Source organism: Ranitomeya imitator, chromosome 8 (assembly GCF_032444005.1).
Source record: "Ranitomeya imitator isolate aRanImi1 chromosome 8, aRanImi1.pri, whole genome shotgun sequence".
In the NCBI taxonomy this organism is placed as follows: Eukaryota; Metazoa; Chordata; class Amphibia; order Anura; family Dendrobatidae; genus Ranitomeya; species Ranitomeya imitator.
In genome coordinates, this window is record NC_091289.1 from 81,848,854 (window position 1) to 81,857,940 (window position 9,087).

Consider the following 9,087-nt stretch of genomic DNA (forward strand, 5'->3'; position numbering starts at 1 on the left):
GTTCTGTCCATGGACTACCTCTGGTGGGTGTTTCTGAGTTTCCTTCCTCAGGTGACGAGGTTAATTCGTTAGCTGGCTGCCCTATTTAACTCCCCTTAGTTCTTTGTTCCATGCCACCTGTCAATGTTCCAGTATTGGTTTAGTTCACTCCTGGATCGTTCTTGTGTCCTGTCTTCCCAGCAGAAGCTAAGTTCCAGCTTGTATTTCTTTGGTTTGCTATTTTTCTGTCCAGCTTGCAATTTTTATTGTTGTCTTGCTTGCTGGAAGATCTGGGACGCAGAGGGAGCGCCTCCGCACCGTGAGTCGGTGCGGAGGGTCTTTTTGCACCCTCTGCATGGTCTTTTTGTAGGTTTTTGTGCTGACCGCAAAGTTACCTTTCCTATCCTCGGTCTGTTCAGTAAGTCGGGCCTCACTTTGCTAAATCTATTTCATCTCTGTGTTTGTATTTTCATCTTACTCACAGTCATATGTGGGGGGCTGCCTTTTCCTTTGGGGAATTTCTCTGAGGCAAGGTAGGCTTTATTTTTCTATCTTCAGGGCTAGCTAGTTTCTTAGGCTGTGCCGAGTTGCATAGGGAGCAATCCACGGCTATTTCTAGTGTGTTTGATAGGATTAGGGATTGCGGTCAGCAGAGTTCCCACGTCCCAGAGCTCGTCCTTATTATTGTTATGGAAATTTGGGTTGGATAATTCTACCCGTGTGTGCTGCGGCCACTCCCAATTATTATTTATGAGCCCTCAAAGAATGAGTCTGACACGTGGTGACAGCTTGACATTCAATCAAAGACTGGAGATTTATTTCCTGATACATAGTTTTTATAATAGCATATAGAAAGGTGTGGTTGGGGCGGTTAGTTAATTAACATACAATTCAGTTATTGGTTATCTGATATATATGGAATACTGTGATTAATGCGCATATGACTGCTGATTATGCAACTAAAATGTAGCTCTCGGTATGTAGGGCAAAGTTGAGGCATCTGACCAGGACTCAGTACATTTGGCACTTGTTGATCTGCCATTTCAGAAGACTCAGCGGTATCAGTCCCGAACATCTGGTCCAACTTCCCGTTTTTAAGGTGTTTGAGACATAGCGGAAAGTACCGAGCACAATCTGGCCTAGCTCATGTGGTAAAGTTGAGCAATTGATTATAAAGTAGCTGAGTAAATAGATATATATTTGCTTTTGTGTAAGTATATGTGATTTAAAGGAATATATATATGATTTAAAGGAGTATACATGCAAGTGAGATCTACATGATATACATATTTCTATCACAAGCCCCCCTTAGATATCACTTGCCCTAAGCCTAGCCTCCTGTCCCAAAGCGCTGCAACTCTTTTGTGCTGCCGGCGATCCGACGCAAACCTAGTGTCTACGCCCTACACCGTACAGTCTTTCGCAATGACCGATCAGGAGATCTGTCCCTAAACGGGGGTAGAAACATGCATGGTCTCATATTGGCGACTCTGTGCGATCAGTTCCACATATTCATCGTCAACATCAGGATTGGAGGAGCCATCAGGTGGGTGAATCTAAATTCGGATAGGTTCGTCCAGGAGGAGATGCGGCATCAGGTTTGTTGTTTCCTTGACTGTCTTTTCCATCATCAGGATCATTCTGGCTTAGGCGTATCTTCTGGTACGGGAGCCTTCTTGCAGTGCGATGCGTGGATCCAAGTGGGCCTTCCCTCTAGTTTCACAGAGGTTGGTGTCGTCAGCAGCACTTGGAAGGGACCGTTTAATCTGGGGTCGAGCGTTCTCCTCACAAACTTCTGCACCAACACCCAGTCTCCTGGTTTCAGGGAGTGTGAACCGGGTACCGATCCTGGATCTGGTAATGAAGAGAAAACTCGAGAATGAACATTAGCAAGTTTCTTGGTGAGTTCAATTACATAAGCAGACAAAGTATCATATTGCATTGTCAACTGCTGAGGGAAGAATACCCCTAACCGAGGGCTGGACCCAAACAGAATCTCATGAGGTGACAACTTTTCTGGGCCCCGGGGAGTGTGCCTGACACTAAACAGTGCGATGGGGAGTGTTTCATGCCATGGTTTGCGTGTCTCTTGGGCAACTTTTAACATCCTGTTTTTGAGTGTCCCACTCAGTCTTTCTACTTTCCCGCTACTCTGGGGGTGGTAGGGAGTGTGTAGGCCTAAGTCTGACCCTACTGCTGACCAGATCTCCCTTGTGAGGTTTGCTGTGAATGCGGGCCCCTGATCACTCTCTATCACTTCTGGGACCCCGTATCTGCACACGATCTCTGAGAGTAGCTTCTTTGCAGTAGTCTTTGCTGACTGATTCCTCACTGGGAAAGCTTCTGGCTATCCTGAAAACACGTCCACGACCACAAGGGCATATTCGAATCCTCCACTTGGCGGCATCTGGATGTGGTCTATCTGGATCCTCTGGAAGGGGTACAGCGGTCTGGCGAGATGATGTGTGGGAACTTTCTCCATTCTTCCAGGGTTGCATTTGCCGCAGGTCAGACAGCTGCTAGTGAACTTGGCTGTTAGGGTGGAGATCCCTGGAGCGAACCAGTAAGCACCAATCAGATCATTCATCTGTGTCTTTGATCTGTGCGTGGGCCCATGTGCCCACTGAACCACCATAGGGTACATGCTTCGGGGTAAACAGGGTTTGTAGTCCATTGAGTATACTCTTCCTTCTTGATGTGTTGCACCCTTCCGCATCCAATTCTCCTTCTCCTCCTTTGGGGCTTGTTCTGGCAACTTCTTGAATAGATCCCAAGACGTCATCTCTTCTGGTGTCTTGTCCTCAGTTGCCACGTAGTAGCCGTCCGGCTCTACGACCTCTCCCATTTCTCCATACTGTCTTCCTTTGGCGGCTTCTTTGGCTGCCATATCTGCCATGTTGTTGCCCTGTGCCTCTACTGTGTTGTTTTCCATGTGCTTTGACCTTCAGTACTGCCACCATTTTTGGGAGTTGGAGTGCGCTCAGTAGGTCTTTAATAGCTCTATGATGCTTTACGGTTGTTCCGCTTGCTGTGATGAAGTCTCTTGCAGCCCAGATGGGTCCGAAGTCGTGTGCTATGCCATGCGAATACCTTGAATTGGTGTAAATGTTCGCAGTTTTGCCTTCTGCAATCTGGCAAGCCTTCGTCAGCGCTATCAGTTCTGCTTCCTGGGCTGACAGGCTAGGTGGCAGACTCCTGGACCACAGGATTTCTTGATTGCTGGTCACTGCACATCCCGTGTGAAATCTTCCTTCATCATCTGCAAATCTGGAGCCATCTACATAGAGGATCAACTCTGGGTTGGCCAGTGGCTCTTCTGCCACATTGGGTAGTCCTGCTGTTTCCTGTTGCATGATGCTGAAGCAATCATAATCATCCGGTCGGAGCAAATCCAGATCCTTGTGGAAGGTATCATGCAGATTTTGATCTGGAGGGTCCATATCTGTATCCCCCCTTGGGAGTGGGAGTAGAGTGTCTGGATTGAGGACTGTACATCTGGAGATGGTGACGTTGTCAGGCAGTAGTAGTGAGCACTGTAGACGAAGATGTCTTGCGGTGGAGAGAGGTTTTGGCTGGGTTTGATTGAGAATTGCTGAGATGTCATGTGGAGCCAGGATTTCCAGTGGATGTCCAAGAATGATGTCAGCTGTTTTGTCCAGGAGGGCGTGTGCTGCAAATACTGCTCTCATGCAGGAGGGGGCTCCCCTTGCAACTGGATCCAGGCGAGCTGAAAAATAGCCTAGAGGTCTCTGTCTTCCCCCGTGAGTCTGTGTCAGGACTCCAGTAGCATGGCCTTCTTTCTCCATCAGGTAGAGACGGAATGGCTTCTCGTAGTCAGGTAGGCCTAGCGCTGGCACTGAGACTACTGAGTCTTTTAGCTTCTTGAACGAACTGAAGGCCACATCTGTTAGCAGGAACGGGGTTACGTTAACGCAGTCATACAGAGGTTGCATTAGGACTGAGGCATCAGGGATCCAGGTTCTGCAGTACGATACTAGACCAAGAAAAGCTTGTAGTGCCTTTGGAGATGTTGGGGGAGCCATCCTCTCCACTGTCGTCTTCCGGTCATCTGTCAGGTGTTTAGTCTGGTGAGCAATGCAGTGCCCAAGGAATGTAACTCGCTTCAGACACCACTGGACTTTGTTCTTTGAGACCTTGCAGTGTTGTTTCGCCAGGTAGAGTAGGAGAGACACGGAATGTGCTTTACACGTGTCAAAGTCAACTGCACAAAGGAGTAGATCATCCACGTATTGTAGCAGGGTCACTTCTGCATGTTCTGTGATCCAGTTGGCGAGAACTGTGGACATTGCTTTGGTGAATTGCGAGGGGCTGTTCTGGGCCCCCTGGGGCATCACCGCCCATGTGTACTGTGCCCCCTGATGCGTGAAGGCAAACAGGAAATGGTCGTCTGGATGGAGGGGAACACTGAAGAAAGCATTTGCCAGGTCGATCACCGTGAACACTGTTGCTGTGGAAGGCACATTTGAGAGCAGGGTGTGTGGATTCGGCACAATTGGAGTTTCAAATACTGTAGCATCATTCACCGCTCTTAGGTCATGTGTCATGTACCATTCTGAACTTGGCTGGCTCTCCTTTTACAGTCTTTTTCTTGACAGGGAAAAGCGGGGTATTGCAAGGAGAGGTGCAGGGGGCAACGACCCCTATTTCCAGGAACACCTTCAATTGGTCTGAGACGGCTTGACTCTGTGCGATGGACAAGGGATACTGGGCCTTACGAGGATATGGAGTACCTGGCTTGAGCGATACCCGCACCGGGGCAACTTGAAGTTTTCCCACATCTTGGGGTCCCTTAGACCATAGACTTTCTGGTACTACGTCCAGTACCTCCTTGGGTAGGCCTTCATGGGTTGTTTGAGGTTCCTGTAAGGCTGCCAGCATGACTGACTCTTCCTGGGTCAGAGGTGAAGAAAGGGTCATGGTCCCATCTTCCTGGAACACTATGGTTGCTTTTAGTTTCTGTAGAAGGTCTGCCCCAGTAGGTTGAGTGGGCAGGTTCTTGACACCACAAACTGGGACAGGATAGAGTGTCCTGGCTGAGTGCACACGCTCAGAGGCTTTGTAAGTTGAGAATTTCTGACTTGACCGTCGATGCCTACGCAAGACACAGAGGATTCTGATAGGCAGGTAGGGTCAGGGAGTTCCACATGTCTCATCACACTTCTGGCTGCACCAGTGTCCACAAGAAAAGACCTGACAACGCCATCCACTTTCAGGGTAATTTGAGGGGTTGGTCCTGCTGAAGGGGTTTTGCATGTCAGGAGCGTGGTGTCTTGCGGACCTGGCTTGCCCCTGTCCTATGGATGGGGCGCTTCACTGTCCACCTTGTCTGCTCCTCGGCTTGCTCCTCTGGGCAGGGTCTTGGGTTGTGATGGAGCTCTGCACTGGCTCTGGTAATGACCCAATTTGCCGCAGTTGAAACATCTGACGTTCCTTCTGTCTCGGTATTGCGGTGGCTCTTCAGAGTCTATGGCCGCCATAAGGGGTGTTGTCTTCCGCACTCCTGGTTGGGACTCGATCCCTTTGGCTACGGTGAGCAGGGTGTCCATTGCTATTGACCTGTACTCGGGCCTAGCCACTATCAGTGGCTTCTTGATTGGTTCTCTGAGTCCATGCACAAAGGCCTGTGCCAACATCTGTCTGTGTATCTGATCATGAATGGTGAAGCCCAGGTCCTGGAAAACCTGCATTACTCTGCCATGAAACTTCTCCACAGTCTCAGTCTTCTCCTGACTCATGTCATGTAAGCTGAGGGCCTGTCCGGCCAGCCTGCCTTTGGCCCACTCTCTGAGTTGTTCAATCAGCTTCGGCCCTGACTTCCAGGCATGTACGTCTAAGTCTGCTGAAAGCTTGAAGTGTTCTTTCATGATTGGCCAGAAGGCATCACCTGCCTTTATCTCCATCACTGCCCACAGATCATTCCAGGTGGCTGCATATGTGCGCTGGTTCTGCTGCATTCTTCTGTAGAATGGCATGGGGTGCATCTCTGGGTCTGGAAGATTGTTGAGGATACTGGTCACCTGACTTGGGGTGAAGTGCACATAGTGTAATGGTGGTGCTTCTATCTGCCCCTGTCTCCTAGGTGCCCGTGGGTTTTTCTTTCTAGTACTGGGTAGCATGTATGAAGTCCCCTCTTCATCCTCATCAGAGGAATAGTTGTGATAGAGTGCACTGGGGTCCTGCAGTGGCTGATAAGCGGTCTTGGATATTGTCTTTTTGTGAGAGGATGTGTCCCCACCCTGCTGAGGCTGTGGAGGATTATAGTTCCATTGTGGTGTGAATGTTGGCTGCTCTGACCGGGGATACTGATCACCATCTGATGGTGATGCCTGTCTCCCCCCCCCCCCTGCCAGGTTTTCCTGGGGGAAGCCTGCTGCGGCTTGGGGGGTGCCTTCTACTGGGGGATCTCCACCCTCCTCCCCCGATACCATGACTGTCAGAGGCTTGGCTGTATTGGGAACATAGAATGTGCCTTGTGCTGTGAGCACTGGATACAGAGACATCACACTGCCTGGACTCGGCACCTGCCCGACAGGCAGCAGATCAGGAGAAGGAGAGTGTGACACAGAGTAAGGAAAAGATGGGTGATTTAGAGGAGGGGGAGAGTGCTTCAGAAAGAGAGAGAGAGGAGGAGATGAAAAGTGTGAAGGAGGTGGGTGTGGTGTAGGAGGAGGAGATGAAGAAGAAGAAGGAGGGTGAGGAAGAGAAAGAGGAGGAGAAAGAGGTGGAGAAGAAAGAGGAGGAGGAGAGGGCAGTGCAGAAGACGGAGAGGAAAAAGATGGAGGAGAAAGACAAGAAGAGAATTCCTTCTTCTTTGATGCAGCCCGTGCCGGCATTGTCAGAGTAACAGTGCCATCTCCCTGTACCAAGTTTGGGCGGGGTGCACCACATGCTGAGCAAGTCTCCCTGTACAATGGATTCTGCTGGGTGCAGACTGCACACACCCAATATTTTTCATCCCCATATGGGGGAGGTGCTGATGGTTTAACACCTTTCCCTACTTTGTACACATAAAAATCACTTCCTGACTCCTTCACATATCTCTCTGTACCACCTAAACAATGTAAGCTCTGCTGCTACTGTATACCACGTATCAGCATTGAGCAATGTAACATCAGCTAACTTCCCTTATTTTCTTTTCTACGTCATGCCATTCTGCAGCTTGAATTCTGCCGTTCTGATGAATTTCACATACTTTATACCTTCTAAAATTCTTCACGTACTTAACACCTTCATGCTCTGCTACTATTTGAGGAGCCGTTTTCTCATCAGGAAGCAAAAGGCTCTCCTGTTGCTTGGCCAAATTATTCCCCATTGCAAAAAGAGAAATAAAAAACACAACAATAAAAATCTCAAGTAGGTAAGTATATAAAAACACGAAAAGTAGAAGAAAAAGGGAGCTTTCAAAAAATTGATGCAAGATGTTGAAATCAAAACATAAAAGAACCATAAAAAAAACTGGGTACACGATCCAAAACTCAGGATTTTCACAGAGAAGGAAGAAAAAAATAAATAAATAAAAAACCCCTTTTAAACAAAAAAATGAAGAGGCAGAAAAGAAAAGAAACTTTGAAAAACTTAAAAGTCTAAAAACTTAAAAAATGCAACAAAACAACAGAAAATAAAATAAAATTAAAACGGCTTCTCCTCTCCCCCCCCTTTTTTTTCCTTTCTCCGTACTCTGCGCTCAAATGCAGTCAGAGACACACTTCCCCTTTTTATCAGCAGCTGCTGTTATACCAAAAATCACGTATGTCACATAAAAAATGATAGATATCATTTAGTTTCACCTCTTCAAATAAATGTCATATATATGCAAAAACAGAAAACTTAGCAACAAAAAGAAGAGGGGAAAAAAAGACAAAAAAAAAAAACGGTGGTGACCGTGTGATTTACAATGCATATATTTCTCCTAACTGCATGGAGGAGGGGAAGTTCTAAATAGAGAACAGACGGGGAGAGAGAAGAAAAAAAAAAAAAAAAACTTTTTCAATTCTACACAGTTAAGCAACAATACATGACATTAACAGACAAAGAACATTGACATCCAGGAGATTCGACACCCTCTTTATTATTTTGTGACACGTGCAGGAAGCGCTGGGAAACAGACTACTGCCAATCGCACTGAGCACACCTATGCCCGGGCCACCTGAGTGAGAAACACAACAGGTGGGAATTCTACCACCCCGGTCCAACCTATCTAACTAGATAGTCGGCACTACGGGAATCTGCAGTAGCCCTCTAAGTTATCACTACCCGTGCCTGGAGCCTGGGACCACCTGCCCCGGGACTACCTGTCCCTCCTATGCACGGGAATCCTGCAATAACTTATTGAGCGATTTGACTTCCTGCGGTCTGTTACCCAGCAACCACAAACAGTCACTGTTCCTTGCTTCTCCCGGATGTTACACAAACACAGAACATATACACGGCACACAGCAGACACCTTGACTTATATCCCAGGGTTTAGGTTCAGGCTCGGACTTTTTACAGTACCTGGGAATGCGGTGGTGACCACACCTGACCGGCTAAAGGTACAGACCTGGACTGGGCACAGGGGACATTCAGGTAAGATGATAGAATTTTCTTACCTTACTCTGATGGAGCTGCAGTCTCCGTCCCGTGGGCCAAGGCCGTGGCCCGCACCCTCGTCTGTGCGGTCAGCCGGATCCCCTCCTGTGATATCTTCGTCCGGCCTCGCGGGGGCGCCATTTGTTATGGAAATTTGGGTTGGATAAATCTACCCGTGTGTGCTGCGGCTGCTCCCAATTATTATTTATGAGCCCTCAAAGAATGAGTCTGACACGTGGTGACAGCTTGACATTCAATCAAAGACTGGAGATTTATTTCCTGATACATAGTTTTTATAATAGCATATAGAAAGGTGTGGTTGGGGCGGTTAGTTAATTAACATACAATTCAGTTATTGGTTATCTGATATATATGGAATACTGTGATTAATGCGCATATGACTGCTGATTATGCAACTAAAATGTAGCTCTCGGTATGTAGGGCAAAGTTGAGGCATCTGACCAGGACTCAGTACATTTGGCACTTGTTGATCTGCCATTTCAGAAGACTCAGCGGTAT

General features: G+C 47.8%; 1 long non-coding RNA gene across 1 annotated transcript; it reads right to left on the bottom strand.

The window, feature by feature from the left end:
* Positions 1-761: 761 nt before the first annotated feature.
* On the bottom strand, positions 762-8,685 carry LOC138647840 (uncharacterized). The gene is made up of 2 exons (XR_011315053.1): positions 8,589-8,685; positions 762-1,833 (listed from the first exon to the last, which is right to left on the bottom strand). It is a non-coding gene; the product is annotated as an uncharacterized lncRNA (long non-coding RNA).
* Between the last annotated feature and the right edge of the window lie 402 nt (positions 8,686-9,087).